This window comes from Elgaria multicarinata, chromosome 1 (genome assembly GCF_023053635.1).
Source record: "Elgaria multicarinata webbii isolate HBS135686 ecotype San Diego chromosome 1, rElgMul1.1.pri, whole genome shotgun sequence".
Lineage (NCBI taxonomy): Eukaryota > Metazoa > Chordata > Lepidosauria > Squamata > Anguidae > Elgaria > Elgaria multicarinata.
Window position 1 is genome coordinate 165,851,510 of NC_086171.1, and position 21,741 is coordinate 165,873,250.

At 42.2% G+C, this 21,741-nt stretch overlaps 1 protein-coding gene across 2 annotated transcripts in view; it reads right to left on the reverse strand.

Moving 5' to 3' along the window:
• The window catches only part of PLEKHA6 (pleckstrin homology domain containing A6), a 239,369-nt gene that overhangs the window by 138,794 nt on the left and 78,834 nt on the right, over positions 1-21,741 (reverse strand). The gene's annotated exons all lie outside the window — the stretch shown is intronic.

Below are 21,741 nucleotides of genomic sequence, written 5' to 3' on the forward strand. Positions count from 1 at the left end.
TTTAGCAAAGGAATTATACTTCTGGTTTTCAGCTTGGCTGGAATTGGGAAACAGCATCAGAACCATCCTGAGGAGGTAGCAGGGCTGGTTCTCCCCCACCAGTTGCCTGGCTCCTTCTGTGGGGCCTGCCTCCTCCTTCTCCTCTTCATCTAAAAGAAATGCCCTACACTCAGGCCATGGCTAGGCCATGGATCATCCCTGTGCATCCAAATGACACACAGGGGATCCCAGGAGCAAGCAGGGGTGACCCCTCCATTTGCCTGGGATAATCCTTAGGTCTAGCTAAGGCCACAAAAGCATGACCACTTCTCTCTGAAGGCTGTTCATCTGCTCAGTTTTTAAGGAAGAAGAAGAAGAACCAGAGTTCCCCAGCTGCCTCCTACTTCAGAGCCCAGCCCCTTTACATTCCATTGCCTGCCGTGAGCGCGGTGTCCAGCCGCTGACCTCCACAGCAGCGAGTGCTGTGTGCATTGCTGAAATATCCTGGCTTCTATTCTTTTTTCCTTCCCTCCTCCTTCGCTCCCTCAAATCCAGACTCCCTGCTGCCAAAAAGAACGCCCTAAGCGTGTCTGGTTCGCTCGATTCAGAGAAGTAGCTAACAAGATCCTCTGAAAATGGAATCTGACCTTGCAACAAGGCCCACTTGGCACCTAAAGGAAAGGCAATCAGTGTGTGTGTGTGTGTGTGTGTGTGTGTGTTGTTTGTCCCCCTTTCCAGCATTCCTAGCTTTCCTCAGGCTGGGTAGCCCATGAACATAAGAACTACAAAAGTAAGGAAAGGTAGGAAAGGCCTCCAAGGGTCTTTTCCTTTCTGAAGCAAATTTGATGCCAGGCCCACTCCCATGTAGCTTGAACTGAGAACACTCAGGGCAGCATCACATGTTACATGTTCAAGGTGTATGTGTGAAATATTTTTCATATATCTGTAACTTATTTGGCCTTACAAGCCTCTGTTTACAAATCTGTGTATCATCCGGGTTCTAGTCCCCACTCGGCCATAGAAGCTCACTTGGGTGACTTTGGGCCAGTCACAGACTCTCAGCCCAACCTACCTCACAAGGTTGTTGTTGTGAGGATAACATGGAGAGGAGGAGGATTATGTATGCCGCCTTGGGTTCCTTGGAGGAAAAAAGGCAGGATATAAATGAAATAAATAAATAAATAAAATGGGAATGCCTTATATATTGTTAATGCAGGGTAGAAAATGCAAGAGCAAATTTCAGACTGACTGTACATGCTAACCGATGTTCAAGGTTTGCATCTGAATGTCAGATATGGGAAATGCAAACGCTGTTCTTTGTGCAAATGGCCTAAGCATCAGTTCTAAAAACTTGCAAAAGTTTAATAGATTAAGAAGAGAGCCGCATGTTATGGAGCACACACTGTTGATATGGACGGACAGCAACACAGGTGACCAGCTGGAGCCACATTCGTTTATGTAAAAGGAACTCATTTACTCCATTTTACAGATGAGGGAAGAGAGGCAGCAGCTACAGGATTAGAGTTACAGGACAAAGGAGACTGATAGAATCTCAGACACCAGGTCCCTTGGCAGGTTCTGACTGGGGAGGGTGTGGGATGGATTGTAAATTGCCTCACATACACACCCTGGAGCCATTCATTCATTCATTCATTCATTCATAAGGTCTACTCTTGAGTTTTTATGTACTTCCCCATCTGCTCAGGGGACTAAATAGCTTGGCTGACATTTCAATTGATTCTATAGCAATTGCATGCTTACCAGAGGCTATCTCAGTGCAAGTGAATTATCCAGTGCCTTGCTCATTTTATAGCAAAGAATGAGATGCATCTTCACTTTTTAAAGCTATTCAAATATGTTTGACACAGGCACCTAAAAGAACATTAAATCTGAACAATGGATAAATACGTTTGTTGCCCTGTCCCTGATGTTCCAGCTCACTGGAAAATTCAGTTCTGTTACTGTCCTTTAAGGTCTGTGACTTTAATGCCACAGTTTCATGCCATCTGCTACCTTCCCTTAGCTCTAATCAAGTGCTTCCTGTTCCTACGGCAACCGACCCTCAACCTGGTTACCTCCAAGGAACATTCCTCATTCATTTCATCATCTCCTGTATAGATGCCAGTTGAAATGTGGAGTTTGCCACCTTTTCATGGACAGCGCCAAACATCAGGGCAGAATCCAATGGAGTGCTTACGTCCCCACTGATTCCCTTAGCCCCTGCCAATTCCATTGCTCAACTGATTTAGTGCTTGTGGGACACTCCAAAAGAAGTGGAAATGCTCATTTCTGGAAGGAGACAGGTTAGTGGCATTTGCATTAAGGAGCTCTGCCAACCTGCCTCCTTCCAGAAATGAGTGTTTCCGCTCATTTAGCTCTTCTCCAAGGAAGTGCTAACATTGGTGGAGCAGAAAGAATCAATGGGGTGTAAGCACCCTGTTGAATACTGCCCCAAAACACCTATGTACTGCACGATCACTCTCATCCTCAAAGTCATTTAAGAATATTAAAAATGTTGATCCATATTTTGCAATTTAATCCTTTATGCTTGCTTCACACTGCAGAGCATTGTAGTGGCTAAGGTGTTGGACTGGGAGTTGGGAGATCTGGGTTCTAGTCCCCGCTCGGCCATGGAAACCCACTGGGTGACTTTGGGCCAGTCACAGTCTCTCAGCCCAACCTCACAGGGTTGTTGTTGTGAGGATAACATGGAGAGGAGGAGGATTATGTTCGTTGGGTTCCTTGGAGAGAAAAAAGGCAGGATACAAATAAATAAATAAATAAAATAAACAAAACAACAGCAATATCCTTTTGTCCTGCCCAGCAAATTCTTGGACAAAATTAAAGTCTTCGTAAGAGAAAGCAAGTGTGCAACTGTGCTCTGTAAAACTCTGCACTTTGAACTGAATGCAGTTAAAGTTACATATTGTTACTGTGAAGAGCAAGAAAAAAGTCTGCAGAGAAGTGCAAAAGTAGAGCACAGACCTATACTACCTGAGCATGAATTAGCTAAATACATATCAGCTTGGCTAAGAGATATTGTAGCAAGATATAGTAAACTACTTAGTTAATAATAAATAATAAATAAGCATTAATAATCTGAGCTCCTCTGCAATGAATTTTATATGGTATTTTGAGCATTCAAAGTGCTTAACATGACAGTAAGAATTGATGGGCTGCAGTCTTTGATAGGGTGGGTCATGAAGCATCACTGCTCCAGCATCTGGACAATTTCTGGTCGTTTTCCGAGCTCAATGTAAGGTTCTGATTATGATCTATATGGCTCTAAATCACCTGGATCTAGCATACCTAGAGGCTGCCTGCATCCATGTTCCATTATGATGACCTCTAAGATAAATCTAAAAATGCCCTCTTCAATTGTGTCAGGAGGACTGCAAGAGGATGTAGAGAGATACTTAAGATAGCGGCTACTGGAAATTTCCCAAAGCCCAGGTTTGAGCATCTTCTGGAAGCAATGTGTTTTCTTATTTTACCTGGCTGTTGGCAGTCAGGGACAGGAGAGGCTACTAATTAAATAGATATATAGATGGGGCAGGCTGGAAGCACACTTCAGAAATCTAAACTAATACAAAAAGAGCAAAAAGCTGCAAAAATCATCCATTGAACCTAAGTGGAATAAAGTGATGGCAACTGAGCAAAAACACTGTTGACATGAAATTATATCTCCTGAGAAAGGTAGTATTAAACATATAATCAATAAAAACCATGCATTATAAAGAAGCAAAACAATAAGCAAAATGATAGACCATTGTTGTTTAAAAGGCACACAAAAAGAACAACATTCAAAGAGTCCAAACCATGCAATAGATTTCCAATGAGGAGAAAGAAATATTGGCCTGTCAGATAGACTCTATCCCCATCGGCCTCAAAACATGCCAGTAACAACTGGGTGTTTATCGACATCTGTGATATAATAGTCCTTTCAGCAAAAGTATCTGCATTAGAACATTTAAGTGATTGACTGGTTTGGGTGGGTGTAAAAGGTAATGAAACCATAAAGCAGGAGTAGGCAACTTGGTGCCCTCCAGGTGTTTAGGACTTCAACTCCTGCAAGGCCCATCCAACATGGGCAATGGCCAGAGACTGTAGGAATTATAGTCCAAAACATCTGGAGTGCACCAGGATTCTTAGCCCTGCTATATAGGGACATAGGAAACTGCCTTATACCAAGTCCAGTCCAGCTCAGTATTGTCCCATCTAGCTCTGTATTGTCTACAGTGACTCTCTAGGGTTTCAGAAAGGGGTCATCTTTCTGCCTGGAGATGCTGGGGATTGAATCTGGAATCTTCTGCATGCTAGGCATGCACTCAAACACCAAGCTGCAGCCCTTCTCTTATCCTACTTTTGTCAACATAAAAACAAAGCCCTCTCGCATTCAAATCTTCTGTGGCAAGTTCCCTGTGAGATCTTGAAGCAAAAGAGCCCAACACTGCACAGAGTGGTAAATATTCCCAAGGGTCTGCAAGTGTGGTCCGCTCCTCATCCATCAGAGTATCTTAGTATCTCCAGATCTGATCCCCATGGAGCTTCATCATGACATGTCCTATTATACTCAGGAAGAGTTGGCACTACAAAGGTGCCATAAGCGCTGACCTATCAGCCTCTCTACTGCATGCATTTGAGTTTCTTCCTGGTATCATAGGAACATAGCAAGGACAAGGACACTGAAGAATAGAAGGTGTAAAGGTGTTACTAGAATAGATTCCATAGTATCAGTGATAGTTAGGACACTGGCCTAATCTACACCAAGCAGGATATTGCACTATGAAAACGGTATATAAAAGGCAGGAGCCATACCAAGCAGTATATAGTGGTATGAAAGCGGTATATGGTATGTGTCAATGGGCCCCGACAGTGCACTTCAATACTGCTATAAAGCATTAGTGTGGCTCCTGCCTTTTATATACTGCTTTCATACCACTTTCATAGTGTAATATCCTGCTTGGTGTAGATTAGGCCCAGTCTCTCTCTCACACACACCTCCCCGCCCCCCTTGTTAGACAGACTGGGGAGTGTCAACCCTTGAGATTTAAACAGAGTTAAGACAGCAGATTTTAAATTTCCCAGAAGAGCTGTTTCTTATGGCAACTGGCAGAATTTTACTGTTCCTTGTCAGCTTCTTTATTAGCATCATGCTAGCTCTTTAAATGCCCTGAGCATGAAGTGAACTATGTGTATGCATGCATCCCCATGCATAGGCTATTCCACCTTCACCTGGAAAGATGGGGGCATCTTAAAAAATGTGATGCAGGGTAGTTTTGCTTTGGTCATAGCTAAGCTGCTGATCTCAGCCTTTTGCAGAGCATTTGTACTCTAACCAGCTGCTGGACATTTCACTGTCCTAGCCTTTACTTAATTTTGTCCTTGGCAAAGCTAAATCCTATGCACAATCCAAGAGGAAGATAAAGTGGTTTCTCTGAAAACCAGCACCGGAAGCGCAGAACTGTAGCATCATTTATTGCAGTGCAGCTGGGATTATTATAATAAAGTCTAGTAGCCATTTTATGCCAAGTATTGAATCCCTTCTCTTAGCACAGCTTGCTGTGTTCAGAAGGAGCAAGGATAAGTCAGATAAAGAGGCTAGCCAGATGCCCAGGATAGATGTTCTAAGCATTTTTTATTTTTTTTTGCTTGGCTTTTCAAATCTGCATAGAGGATGCTTGCTGAACTTTTATTGAGAAGGACCATGAAATGCCACGCTCAAGGTGATGCAGAGAGTCTGTTACAGAGGAGAGTGCTGAACCAAGCAGGTCTTAATCATAGGTTAGCTACTGTATCCCCATCTAATGGTGTTTAATATATTAACTGCAGTTTACAATTATTGTTTTCTGTAGTTAAAAGTAAATAAAATAGTTAGTTGGTTGGTTAAATGTATATACTACCCTTCTACATATAACCACAGTGTGGTGTAGTGGCTAGAGTATTGGACTGGGAGTTGGGAGATGCAGGTTCTAGACCCCACTTGGCCATGGAAGCCCACTGGGTGTCTTTGGGCCATTCACAGACTCTCAGCCCAACCTATCTCACAGGTCTGTTAGTGCGAGGATAAAATGGAGAGGAGGAGGACTATGTATGCCGCCTTAGGTTCCTTAACAAGGAAAAAAGGTGGGATATAAATGTAATGAATGAATGAATAAATAACACCCAAGGCAGTTAACAACAATACTAAAAATTAAATAAATGTTTTTTAATTGATAATCATATAAAAATAGAAGAGCAGATAAAACCAGTAAGCGATAAAACACAAAACAGTGGCCATATTAAAATATGTTGTCACATGCTTAATATATAAAACGTTGGTTTGTAAGCCTTTGCCTGACAACAGAAGCATATCAGAGAGGGAGGAAATTCCAAAGTTTGGACACAGTGAGAAGGCTCTTTCTCATGTGCTTTACATATTGGTGGGACTGAAAGAAAGCCCTCTCTGGAAGATCTCAGGATTCAGGAATGCTCATGCAGAAGAAGGCAGTCCCCTTTAGGTAAAGTATTCACAAGCAGTTTATTTGAACTCTCCTATATGTTGGGGTCATTATATATATAAATATGCAAAACTTCCTCTGTAACCTGTGCTATTTAATGCTCCCGGGAATCTCCTAAAATAGGGATATCAGTTCTGTGCTTTTTCACACAGACTTTTTGGAACTAACATTGGGAGGTCATTACAGACTCCAGTTAACAGATGTAGTTGTTGCCAGTACTATAAACAATTATCGTTAATACAGTTTCATATTTTTTTTACATTAAATTGGAGTCATTGTCTAGTACATCTCAGTGTGTGTGTGTGTGTGTGTTTTAAAAAAACACATAGGACTTCATATAGGTCTATTTAACTCAATATCAGATTAGCCTGGTGTATTTTACAAACATGGAAGGATTAAAAGCAAACATATTCTCAAGATACCCTATTGCTTTAACTTCTGTCAAAAGACTGCAGCTTCCTCCAGCTGGTTTTAGATTATGACCTATCAGCCCGATGAGAAGCAGTTGTATCTCTGTTTTTGTATTGCTTAGCTCACCTGTGATAAGACATCCCAGATGACTTGACTTGACAGCTGTTTACCTGCCCAACTCGCAGGTAGCAACATGCCTTCCACATTCCATATATACTGAACACATCCATCACATTATTGTATAGGGCTTCCTATCTGCCAACAGGAGTATCAGAAGGGTGTACGCAAATAGCATATGCTCTTTGCATATGCCCCAGTGCACTCTTGACTTCTGCTGGGTAACAGTCACAAATCTGTCAGGGATGCTTTAGGTTGGATTCCTGCATTGAGCAGGGGGTTGGACTCGATGGCCTTGAAGGCCCCTTCCAACTCTGCTATTCTATGATTCTATGTGCTTACAACTCCTTCACATGTGACCCTTCCTTTGACCTTAGGACTGAATCCCAAGGCTACTTCACAGGTTGATACCATGACTGAAACAACTCTGAGTGGCCTATTTATTTATTTAGTTCTATCATGTAATCCTGTGAGGACTCCAACAGGTTTTGATATCATGGGACATTGATGGGTCACACTGCCAACCCATCACTACCAGTTCAAAATACTTATGTGAGCTAGCTTTTAACCGGCAAAGGCAAGTGAGAAAATTGGTATTCTCTCCTTCCGACCATTTAAGAACCATAAGACCATAGCATGCAGCTGTATAAAATATCCTATTTGACTCATGGATGTCTTTTAGTACAAAGATCCCTTTCATACAACCAGTCTTAGTTAATAGTACAAGTTGTGGAAACTTAATAAACCATGAGTTACTGGGGCTACTGCAGAAAGCTCAGGGCCAGCTCTCTTGTAAGGTAGGATTGGGGGAGTGGTGAATTGGGACCCGGGGTCCTGGCTACCATTTGCCACATTGCCTGGTGCTGCCCACCACCCTCCTGTCTGACTTGTAACACTACCCAAAACCACTGCTTTGCTGCTGCAAAAAGCAGGCAGAGGTGGTGTTCTTCAGAGTGCCTGCCTTTAGTTCTCGCTCTGAAGAAAGGGTACTTTCTCACAGCCAGGTAAGCCCAGAGAGCACCTGCCCCACCACTACTTGGCCATGACAGCAAAATGGCCTTGAAAAGCCTAGGGGCTCTTGTACTGCTGTCGCTAATGCACCTTCAAAACTTCTTTTTTAAAAGGCAAGCTGGGGGGAAGGAGGTGGTTCTGCCCACCTCAGGCTGCATGATGTTTTCCACCAGCCCCAAGAAGGGTGCAAAGCTTGGCTCAAGCTATTAAAGCTCCTACCTTTTGCTCTGGAAGCACAACACTCCTGCTCGCAATTCAGAGTATATCATTAGTGTTGGTCTGAGAAAACACACAATTCTAATAGTTTCTGAACTTCCACATGTAAAGATATAAACCCATGTGCCTGGAAGCCTGAATATATTTATGAATATGTACAAAGCAGCCCCACTGACATCTCATGCATGATCCTGCTATAAGTAGTTTTTAGGCTAATACCTAAAAAGTATGCTCAGTATATCACAGATGAACTTTGTAAATGGCATAGCAGTGAAATTCAAGCATCTGCTTCACCAGAGTGAAAAGTCTCTTGTCCCTAGATATGCCATATGTAAAATGAAAGGACAACATGCTAAAACTCTACAATATGATTGATCCTAGGACCTAACTTCCTGAAATATCCAGAATGGATTTCTGCATTCCTCATTCTGAATAGTTCAGTGCAGACTATTAAAAGTGTTCTATTTCGCCATTAAAAATAGTCAAGATCCTAAAAACTTTTAGGCTACAGAGTCCTTCACTTATCAAATGTTGCTTCAAAAGAAATGGCCAACTTAGCAACTGCTGTACCAAAAGCTTTGGGGATGCCCAGTGGAATTTTTTACTTTCCCCCTTGAATGGCAGACTCCAACAGCCCTCTACAGAAATTATACCCACACATTCAACCAATGTGAAAACGGGAAAGCGGGACTGAACTGATTAGTCCTACCACTGCCATACCTATATTGATAAGGTTGAGATGATGCACTCTCCTAAGCATCCCTCCATTAGGACATGCATACTTCACAAACTGTGGGGCAGGTTGATTAAAAACAGTTTTCATCTCTTAATTTTCCAGTGAACGTGACATTTAAGAAGCTATAGTGCTCATTTTGTTTGGATGGTCTGAATCATTTATGGAAAAGGCAAACGAATGGGAACAAATGTGCATGATGTTACTCTGAATGCAAAGTTAATACAGTGGCAAGTTCAAATCCATTTGCAAATGTGTGCATTAACATTAATGAGCATACAAATATCATTCATAAACCAAACACAGAGCAATCTGTTTTTCCAGGCCTCCAGTATGCATAAACAGAGCTCCATCTCTGCAGCGACACTAGAGATGTTGACATCGGAAGCAACAGAGACGAGGATGGAACCCCCTGACAGACTCCAGCCACCATGTCTCCATCCCAAATCCTCACTTAATTGAGACAGTTCCCTTTAATTTGTGCAAGTAGCCGAAAAACAGGGGCAGTAACCATGAAGAACCATCATCATTGTTTCACAAGCCTGGGATGATCTTGAGGTAATGAGCCACGCGTTCCCCCAACTGGTCATTAGACAGCCTTTTATGCCCCCATAGGCTTTTGAAGTGCTGGGGCTCAAGGTTGTCATTTCGAGGCAGCTCAGCAATTTCCTCCACACCTTGGCCAGGATGGAGAAGTCATCCCAAGATTACAAGGACTGTTTGCCAGCTTAGCTTTATTGCTGTCACCAACTAGACACTCTTTCCTACTGCAGGAGCTGAGGCCACAAAGAACCTATCCGACTAGGTGGTAATGCAATCTTCTCCACAACTTCATCAGGACGAAGAGGCAGGTCTTACACCACAATCCTGCTGTACATGTTTGGTTGGACACCAAGTCTCACTGTGTTCAACGAGACCTACTCCCTTGTAAGTTTAGGATTGTAGTGGTATTTCTTTTTACATTTAGCCAAATTGACCTCTTATGACTACATGAAGCCCTACTACAGATGGAATCATCAGTAATCACTAAAACTGATGATTTCATCTGATGTACCCCTCCCCAAAGTATCTGAATCCCATACCATTGCCTTCTCTCTAAAGGCCAATTCACATAACTAATTTTTAGATGGAGAAATATGGGCTGAATGAATACAGGTTATACTTCGTCTTTGGGTAAATATGAACTGGTTGTGCCACGATCAACCTTGTGCAGACAGGAAATTGAGGCACAAATTGACATAACAGGCACTTCAAAGATGGCACAAATTCATCCCTGATAAGTCACCCCCTAGTAAACGCAGAACTGATCTGGATTACATTCATGGTACTTGAAGCACTTGCCACTTGCTCAATGTATAGAGGAGCCTTTCCATTGGCCAAGCTGGCTAAGAATGATGGGAGTTGCAGTTCAATATGCCTGGAGGGCACCAGGTATAGCGCAACTGCCCACTCACCCATTTTTCAAAAGACAATGGATTTCATGAGTTCTGGAAGCAGCCCAGATCCATTCACAACCACTACAGAGGTAACATACTAATAAAGCACTAATTAACTGAATATGCCTTGTTCAAGGTCATAGAAGAGGTGGTGGAGTTCCACCAGTTTTAACCCTTCAGCATCCTAAGCACTGGACTGTCCTACATACTAACAGCATACTCATTCTCCTTATGAAGCCAAAATGGCACCATCCATACACAAGATAGAGGTACTAGCCTTGGAGAAGCAACCCCCACTCAAAAAGCACTTTAGAAAACAAAAACCCTAAGTGGGGGACACTGCAAAACAGCCCAATAAGGACTGAGCAAGATTACTGGCCACAGAAGGCTGGGTGTGTATACATGGGGGGAGGGGAGATAAAATGGAGTAGGCTGGAAAAGGCCATGGCTGCCTGGCTGGACCCCGGAACAGCAGCGCTCCATATGACAATATTTTGTTGAAGTTCCAACTTGTCCTTTTTATATACTATCAGTCAGATTCTCCTCCTCCTCCTCCTCCTCCTCCTCTTCTTCCTCCTGTTAATTCAACTAATTTTTATTATTTACATATTACTTTTCCTAAGTGCTGAAAGTGATTCATGTATACCATCTTGGTAATATTTATAACAACCCTGTAAGGTAAGCTATTATTTTTTATTATCCCCAAATTACTGATGCAAGATCAAGCTAACTTGCCTACAGCCACCCAGTGAATTCCTGGCCAAGGTAAAATTTGAATTGGGACCTTTCCAGCTCATTCTTGTAACCACGGCACAACATTAGGTCAGCTCTTCCTCCTTGCTGAGTTTAAAGCATGCCAGAAGATTGCCAGTCAACACTGAGATAGTTAATTAGTTTATGGTGTTGTGCTTTACTGTGTAACGCTTGCTTGGAAAATGTGTGTTTCAGCCTCTCAGGACTACTGTGAGATTCTTCATAACTGATACATGATATGACATCCACGCCTAAACCGAGGGGAAATGTCCCCACAAGCCCTAGGGGAGTCTGTGTAATCTAGGGTTCGGAGCACCCAGCCATGAAGCTCACTAACTAAAATTGGGGCAGTCACTTGCTCAGCCTAGCCTATCTCACAGGGTTGTTGGAGAATATTATTGGGGTTTGGAGGAAAGAAGAATGTATTGTACCCTGAACTGCTTGGACATGAGTAGAAGAGGGGGCAACACACTAATGAGTAGTACTAGTATTCATCATGAGCTACCTCCCAGGGATGGGAGAATTACTGAATACAGGTCAATTGACCTTATTTTAACACTTGACAGGGCCACACCTTCAAAGGTAGATGGGATCAATGGTGGTTTTTATGAATTATCTGGCAGCTGCACCCTTGTCCAACACAGCTTCAAAATGTCATTGCGATAAAACAAAAGGAAGTGAGTGGCAAGCGACATTTACTTGCATCTAACCCAAACAGGCCTTTCTAGTAGCGTCTGGCATTTATTTCCATACCTGCTTTGAAGATTCCCGTCACTGTAAGACTGAATAATGACAGTCATCAGCTTTAATTAGTAGCCCTTCTGATATCCCCGGAGCACTGGCCCTTTAAACAAATCCTCATGGTCAGATGTGCCAACAGCCAACCAGGGGTGGCGGGGGCGCGGGGGGGGAGCCACCCTGAACTTCCAACTTGGAACTGCATTCCTTACCTGATTATCATTATCAGAAGCAACATGAAAGTGGGAAGGAGGCCAAGTCAAGTGGCTGGTGCCAGAAATAGACCGAGAGCAAAGCAAGCAGCCACCTGTGCCATGCAAGGACCGCACAGCAGTGTTGGTAAACAAACCTAGAAGCGCCAGGCAGCAGAGCAGGACCAGGAAGGAAGGTGGATCGGCAGCATTACTGTGCCTTTTCTAAACCGCTCATTTGTTGGCATTTCTTTTTGAAAACGGATGTTGTGATGATTCAAAAATGAACCAGTCCCGCACCTTGCTGCCAAAGGGAGGGCTCCTGAACAAACCCACACAACTGGGCGCGGCAAGTGACGGTTGCTCTGCTCGCTTATCTTGACGGCAACTTGAGATGAAGTCCTGATGTACTGTTTGCTCTGGCTCACCATGTACGCCGCCTCCCCAAAGCCAGTTTTACTGCCCTCCTCGACAGGCGCCACACTGAGCAGATGGCCCCTGCCTTCCTTGGCTGCTCCAGGGACAAAGTGTGCTCCTTGCATGAAGGATTTTAACCTGAGGCTTGAGTTCTCCCTGACATGAACCATGGCTAGTATTCAAACGCTGCCATTGGAACCAGGGTGTAAACCCCCCAAAGAGCTTCGGCTATAGGGCGGTATAGAAATGTAATAAATGAATAAATGAATAATTAATAACAATATATGAAAATGATATGTTGAATATATAAAAACCTTTAATAAAAACATTATTTTTAAAAGTATTATAATAATAATAATAATAGACATGAAGGAAATGCATTGCTAAAAAGGAGGGGAACATGAATTTGCATACAACTGACGAACTCTAATTGATATGTATAGATGCAAAGGTATTAATAAATGCTAGCATTGAAATGGAAATACAATGCATAAGAACACAAGAAAAGCCATGTTGGATCAACCCAAAGCCCTCCCCAGGCCAACATTCTGCCCAACAAGATGCCTGTTGGAAGCCCACAAGTAGGGCAAGAGTGCAACAGCAGCCTCCCGCTTGTGTTTCCCAGCAACCGGTATACAGAGGCATATTTAGACAACATGACCAGTGTCGGCGCCTGTGGCGTTACACCCCACAAGTCAATCCCAACTGTATGTCTGCGGTTTGTAAGTCTGTGGTTTGTAGAATGTTGGCCTGAGTGGGCGGAGTTAGAATGTCTTGGGAGGGGGAGGAGTGATATATAAGGGAATGACTGAGGGGATTGAGAGACCTTTTCAGGGAACCTTTTCAGGGAGACTTGTTACGTACTCTTAGAGCAGCGGTTCTCAACCTGTGGGTCGGGACCCCTTTGGGGGTCGAATGACCCTTTCACAGGGGTCACCTAAGACCATCGGAAAACACATATTTCCGATGGTCTTAGGAAACTGTATTGACTGAGCTATATCATGTATCATCTTTTGTATTATTAAAGCTACTGTTATGTATTATTTTCATTAGCAAACCATCCCATGACAATGGATCGTGTAGAGAAGAATGAAAATAATTTTATGGTTGGGGGTCACCACAACATGAGGAACTGTATTAAAGGGTCACGGCATTAGGAAGGTTGAGAATCACTGTCTTAGAGTCTGTAGCGCTCTCTGAATTTATGGTACTTAAGTTCTGGGAAATTTGAGAGTCAGTGTAGTGAGTGGTGTCTTTAGAGTGTGGTGTGCACGTAGTGGAAGTATATTAATCAATACTGATAATAAAGTTCAAGAGTGATTGTGTGAGAAAAAGGAAAGCGCGAATGTGAATGAGTGACCGGATTGTATGAACTGTTTCAAAAAGGTTTTTAAATGTTGTTATTTGAAACAAAGCTTATGAACTTTTAAAAATAAATTTTGATTGTTTTGTTTTTAAACTACCACAAAAGTCCCACGTGTCTGTTTGGCATTTATCATCTTAAGTTTACACATATAACACCCACTCTGACAATCATTCACCTAAGCAGATATAACTCACAGCACATTATTATATATATTAAAATTCTTCTCCATTTTAAACCCCTTTCTCCACATAGTTTGGAGGAAGGTGGGTTTTATCCCTTGCCTCAGGCGTATCAAGCGGTGGTGCTTAGCTTGAGCAGGGAGTAGCCTCGGCCGGGTCTGGTGTTCAGAGCCTGTGTCGCCCCATAATAAGTGGTGGCAGACGTGAGGTCTGTTGTTCAGAGCCTGTGTCGTGGCAGTGTCCTCCTCCTCCTCCTCCTCCTCCTCCTTTGTATTTGTCTAATCCCTTTTTAAAGCCATCCAAGTTCGTAGCCATTCCTACATCTTGTGGTAGCAAATTTATTTCACCTTCGCGGTGAAGACTGTGAATGCGGGACCTTTGTGGCTGCTCAGTCTGCTATCCAGGTGCTTTTGATGGGCAGCTTCAAGGCCCATCCCTACCCTTCCTTCTTAGGGTTCTATATCTTTAAATCAGAGTTTAATATGTCTTCCTAAATTACCTACAGGTTTCTTGGAAGTTAACGCATGGTCAGCGCAAATGGATTTTCCGAGGCCTTATGACAGCTAAAAGACTGATGTTATTATGCTGGAAGGATAAATGCTCACCTCCCATAATGCAATGGAATGAGGACTTAACAATGCTATCAACATTTGAACGGGTGGTATATAGACACCACTTGCAAGTGGATAAATAAATGGATATTTGGTCTGCTTTTCTTAAAACTTATGCATGACTTTGTCCTTTTTATAATGAATGGTGTATATGATTATTATTATTTTTTAAAAAATGACATTCCTATGCATGTAATATTTGTTCATTTCCTATGATTTGTTTTCAGATCGGTTTTGTTAAATTCACAATAAAAAATAAAAATCTGTAAATCAGACTTGGACTATGCAGCCCTTCAAATAGAGGATACCTTCAAATAGAGGAGAGTCCTCTGTAAAGTGGGACAGCTTGCCTCCCTATGATAAATCCTAATGTAGGCAGAGTAAAAACAAAAGTAGGTAGAAAATGTAGGAGTACCATTAAAGGACAGCTCATGTTCAGTTATTTACTTTGGGCTTGTTCAGACAACACGCTAAGCCATGGTTAGGCCACTAACCCTTTTGCTGCAAATGGTTAGTGAGCATGTTTGAACCATGGCTATGTAGCCACCATGGCTAAGAATAATTCACATGATGCACTAAGTCATGGTTCACTCAACATGCTAAACCATAATATTTAGTTCAAAATGCGTAACCACCGTAGCTTAGAGTGTCAACTAAACAGGATCTTTATTATACTTTAACCACCTTGGAGTGTTCTGCCTTAAGAACTAAAATATTTAGAGTAGCATCTAATTAGATGCAGAGACCCAAGGCTGGCTGAAGTCTGGTAAAGCCATGAGACATTTTTGGTCCTACTAATGCAGTTTGTTTCACCAGCAGAAGTTAACCCAGTAATAAAGAGCATCTTCAGACAAGTGTTTTATCACACACTTGCTACTGCCCACTTACAGATGTTCGTGTGTCCTTTAGACAACGACGTCCACCTCCCGTGCCTCCCACTCCTTCCGCTCATCTTTCTGTTGTGAAATAGTCTTCTTTTAATCCGTCTTTTTTTTTTTAATGGAATGTACCGCCATTTCCTGCTGGAAAAGCGGAGCAATAAAAAACGCCCCTGAATGGGTCATGTGATCATTGCTTCTTCCTCTTTCTCTCCCCATGTAAAGAGATCATTGATGTTGTGGGACAGCAGTAGGAGGCCAGAGCAACAGTAGGGAAACACGAAAATCCACCCGTTTGATGACGCTCAAAGTATATCAACCAACTATGTTGCAATAACCAGTGAGCTGATACTGAATGACTACAGCTACGGAAGAGGAAGAAGATTACAGGTAGCCATAAAGCATTAATCAGCCTCTAGAGCATAAGAATATTACATCCACTTGGTGGTAACCAGCAAAGGGAAGGTCCAGAGGGAAGCCAGTTGCTACAGCCTAAGTGGACACATTGCAGCCAAGAGCAAATGGCGAAAAATTCTACCCAACCTTTGGAACTGTGGGACTAACACCTTGTCAAGAAGCATACTAACAAATGCAGTGCTAGGACTGGCAGGTAGCCATGGTCAAGGCATTGACCAGCTCTGCTGAAAGACATTCTCCTTCCAACTCCCAGTGAAAGTGTGAGTAGGCACTGGTTACATTTTAACCTAGCCTGCAAATTCAGTAATCCTATCAGAGATGGGGGAAGGGGGAATATAGAAAAGAAATTAGATTTAGTTGCAAGTTCAATTAAATCGAAGGGACTGATTGCAACTAAAGCAGACCTTTTTTTCTTTTCTTTTAAAGGGAAGTTGGTTTGTTTGGACAGATTAATGTGGATCAAAGTCTAAACCGTTTAACCTCTAGAATGGGCGCCACTTAACAGATTTTGTCAAATGCCAAGGTAACTGGTGGTTCTGATTTACAAGTAAAAATAAAATAAGTCAGCCTCTTAAAAATAATTGTGCATGATTTAAATTTTGAGATTAAATACATCTGCATGCATTTTTCTTAGCCCTTTAGGACACACGCTGCACATAAGGAGGGGAGCCCATGCCGAAAATTTTCTGTCCTGGCCGACTACATTCATTGGTCCCTGCTGTTGAGGACAAAGTATTGCTGGGTGCTTTTTCAGTGTAAGCTGCAATTGTTTTAACTTTTCTTTAGAACTGGAAAGCATGAGTAGTTCTGGAGAGCTTACAACACACTCAATAAAAGCAGACTAGAAACCTTGGCTGCACAGAGAAAGCAGATTCCATGTTGATTCATCTTCAGAGTGGAAGAAGAGAAAGGTTCTCCACAGAAGTGACACCTCCTCCAGGTGCCACCTCCGAGAGAGGCTCAGACAGGGGGGCATCAAGGAACAGGGCCTTCTTGGTGGTGGGACACATAACTGTGGAATGATCTTCCTGACGAGGCATGTCTGGCGCCAATATTTCTATCTTTTCAGCACCAGGTTAAAAACGCCGTCTTCTCTCAGGCATTTGGCACCATATTATGAGTTTTAAATCAGGTCCTGGATTGTCTTTGGTTGTTGTTTAAAATTGTTTTTAGATATTTGTTGTCTCTCTGTGTGTTGTCTGTTTTACATGTTTTTATGGAAATGGTTTTGCACTTTGTATAATGTATTTGTTATTTTAATCTTTGTGAACTGCCCAGAGAGCTCCAAGTACAGACTCGTACAGAAATATAATAAACGAATGAATGAAATAAAGAAGCATCCGTCAACCACAGGATCTACACTACTGCTTTAAAGCGCTTTATAACAGTTTTGACAACTGTTGGAGCCCAGGACACACTGCATATACAGTTTTCAAAACATTTTCAAAGTGCTTTAAAGCGCTTTAAAGGCAGTAGTGTAGAACCTCCCCCTATTCAGCCCACTAGGTGCTGGACAGCTAATGATCAGCACAGAGATCAGCATAGCTCCTGACTTGGACGACTTGTGGGTGCCAAGAAGTGTGCATAATCAGGATATCTGACACACAACTCCCTTCCAGTCTGAATGCTCCTTCAGTGTTTCTGCAGCCAAGACTTGTAACTTGGCTTTCAGCAGCCTCCAGTTCAGATGAAGTTTTCATCAGAAAAGGGTATTGGAGTAGATCAAGAACAAAGTCAAGATGCAGTAATCACATGGTTAGGGAGGACAGTGGAGCAGTGTCTCTCTCTCTCTCTCTCTCTCACACACACACACACCATGTGTTTGTGTGTTTGTGTGTTTGTTCATGCACACATGCACATACACATCACATTCCTCAAGAATATTTGTATCTCTGGCTAATGCTGTAGCTCAAAACTTTGAAACACTGAAATGGTCCCATGTATTAGTTATGCATGTCAAAGAGACAAATTTCTTTGCTTGGGGGAAAAAATGAAGAAAGTAATTGTCTAATCCAGCTTCCCCTACCCAGGTGCCTGCCAGATCTGCTAGACTACAACTCCTATCATTTCTATTGTTGCAATGAGCTACCCTCCCCGCAAATTCACTTACTGCTTGCTATTTACATAGACAGCCTCTCTCTCTCTCTCTCTCTCTCTCTCAATGTAGTATTGAATACACATGCAAGAGTGAATTTTGAACTTGCTGTGACTCTACCTACCTACCACCAAAATCTGAGATGGCAGCTATGCACAATGAATGACCGACTCCGGTCCAGCCAGCTGTAAATTAGGACCAGATGTGGTGGGCTGAAAGTCAAAAGCATTTGTCATCTCATGCTGTCGAATGCAATGATAGGACTATCGAACCGGCTTTAAAGATTTGAAGTTGCATAAAAGCTATGTAATACTATAATTTTAAGGTGGCTACATTTGAAAAGGATTCCAATTGAGCATTCTGTTCATGAGAAAATCACTATATAGGGTCATTTTGAGCTGTTGAGCTGGCAACGCTTTCTTCCAATTCCCTTCCATACTGTCCTTCAGACTTCTTTAAAGATGGATGAGTAGAACAAGTCCAAAAGTGACCCTTGTTTTGAAATTTTATTCTGGTAGGATCATGTCCATTCTTTCCTCCACTCTATTAAATCCCACAGGAACAAGGATTTCACTTCATTATTCTCATATGAACTTCAGAAGATGAAACCTGAAACTGGTGAGCCTGAAGTCTGGTAGGTTTTGCAAGGGGGAGGTCTCTGCTCACCCAGCACTATAACATCATCCCAGATTGCAAATATCTTATTATATCCCACAGAATTCAAATAGGGTCACTGAGAATCAAACCCACCCCTCTGTACTGCACATAGCCCAACTGGCTTTGCATAGCAGGCCTGGGTACCATTTCGTTCTCATGCAAAGAGTCAGAGCCCACAGGAACATCATAATATACGTATAATAATAACACCAGGGTCTAACTACCTCCAAATCTGAAAATCATGTATAGTTCAATATTGAACCATGCATGTGTTTGTTGCGATGTGTAAAGGAAGTACTCTGCAGGATCATCAAAGCTCCGAGGCTTAATGGGGACAAACACACAAACCTTGATGCTCAAAATAACTACTCTGGAATTTCATTGATCTTAAATAGAGAACAGAAAAGATCACACTTTTTTATCTGGTTCTAAGAATGTCATTTTGGAACAGTACCCACTGACTTGGCCTCCGGTATGCCAAACCTCCATTGATAGAGGAAAATACATCCCCTTGTTTTATGTTAAGAGAACAAGAAGTCCATGGTGTGTAAGCGAACAAGTCAAACACTACATCCATGTAAGTCTTATGGCCTGTCCCACCAACATATGCAACATATGTTTTATATTACCGTAAGGCATCTAGCTTCCAAAATACTAAAATGTCAAAACTTGGTATAGATTAACAAAGTTGTCAGACCAATCTCAAGTAAGGCATACAGTCCTAGGACATCCAACATAGGTTTGTGTGGTGCAAAAGGTATCAGATAACAAAATTCAATACCAGCAACTAGAAGCATATTTGAGAGAATAGGTCCTGTACCATTAACTAGGTACAGTTGAGTATATGTATTCTGCCATAATGATCCACAGACGCAAGCCAGTGAGTTTTTCAATTATACGTTTTGACTTGGCTGTACTTGCACATTTGTGTATGAATGTGGGCATATTTCTCATATGCTTCTTAGGAAAATATGTATTTTGAGTCCACATTTGACATTCATTTTGAAAGACTTGGGGGGGGGGAAGTAGTCAGGTATTTAACATTTCTTCTTCCCATTTTTTAAAAAAACCTCTTCAAAGAAAGGCCTCTGCCTTTTATCTCAGGATTTAGTGACTGGTTTTGTTCACTAGGCAGGGATGGTAGAAATATTGTTATGCTCAGAGGGGTTCTCCCACCCACATCCACCCCATAGAGGACAGAAATATTAAATCATATTTATTGCATATATTTGTTTATCATATTTAGTGGTTACCTTTCCACCAAGTGCTCAGGGCAACTTGCAGCCAAAACTAATAATCACAGTTAAAACACCCAACAATTCCAAACAAAATAGAAACAGAAAAGCAACAATAAAACAACACACGAATGGGACAAAATCCAGCCAAGGTCAAGTGCCTTGTTAAGCATATTCTCAAGCAAGTGGTTAACAATGCAATCCTATACATGTCTACTCAGGAGTAAGCTCCATTACATTTAATGGGACTTACTTCCAGATAAGTATAAATAGAACTGCAGCCTAAATTTCTTCCACTGAAGTCAATAGCAGTTCAAAGTGCTCACCTCTGGATATATTATGCCCATTATCATCATCATCAACACCAAAAAGGCTAGAAACCAGTAATTAAGGCTGCAGTTTTATACACACTTACTTGAGGATAATGGGACTTACTTCCAGGAAAAGGTACATAGGATTGCACTGCAAGTGCAAGTCCCAACACTTTTGCCCCAAGGCAGAGATGCCCAGTGTCAGCCACTCCACAGATTAACCGACAGCATCCCCTTAACCTGTCTCTATCTGACTCAAATAGACCCGCTCAGAGAATACTGACCCACATTTGAAATGAAACACAGGTAATTTCTGTGTAACTTTCTGAAGGAGGCATTAAATATTATGGCACTCATCACACCAAAGGAGTGAGACATTTCCATAAAGTCGGGTCTGGTGGCCTGTGCCATCAGAGCATTCCTTAACATATATTTCCCTAAACCCATCAAGTACATTTTCACATAGGGACGTACATTTTGTACATATTTATGGTCACACTCACAAAAGCTTGCCTCCCAGACACTACAATGTTCTACAGTTGCATATTCAGTACAGAAACAAATTTTGAATTCCATTTCCTGATCAAGATGGCGCTGTGCCAGTCAGATAGGAACAGTTTCAAGTAAGCTCCTATATTAGGTACAAGTCCGTACACACCAGTAATCTGAACACATTGTGACCAAATGGATATATAGATGGAGAGTGTGACAATTCAAGACACCTGAAAACCTGTCTATTAAATTCAACTAACCCCATCATACCAAAAGTATCTGATACTTGGAAGTAGGTGCTGGGATGTCTTAATTTGTTCAGCAACCTTCTTCTGAAACTCACCTCTGTCTATTACTAACAAGGGCTGGGAAACCTGGCAACCTCCAGATGTTGCTGGACTACATCTCCCACCACCTTTGACCATTGGGCATGCTGACTGGGGCTCATGGGAGCTGGATTCCTGCATCACGGGGGGCGCGGGGAGGACACACACAGGTTCACCACCCCTGAACTATACAGATGCATATATACAGTAGTCAATAGCTCAATTGCTTGTGCAATTACACATTTCATGCTGCCTTTCAAATATCTTAGGTCTACACTGTGGGGTTCACCCCACTGCACTCCACCTGCACAAAAGTCCCTTTAAAGCTGTATATATAAATGCAGTTTGTATGTGAAGCAACATACACCTCTTGAGCAAACGCATACTGTAGGCTCACTTGCTGGATGGTACAAAACCCAATAGTCTTATAAGTTGCATCAAGTTGGTATTAAAGAGGGTGCAATGTGCATATCATTTTAATGGTGTAAGGATTAAAAAATCCACATTCAGACTTAAACACCTAACCTGAGCATAAATCCCATTTTCAAACATCCCCATCTATATTTCCAGAGCTTAAACCCATGTCAAGATAACGTTGAAGGTTGTGGACCAATTTTGGACATGCGAACAGAAGTGAAATCACGTTCAAACCTTAGCCCACACTCCCCATCC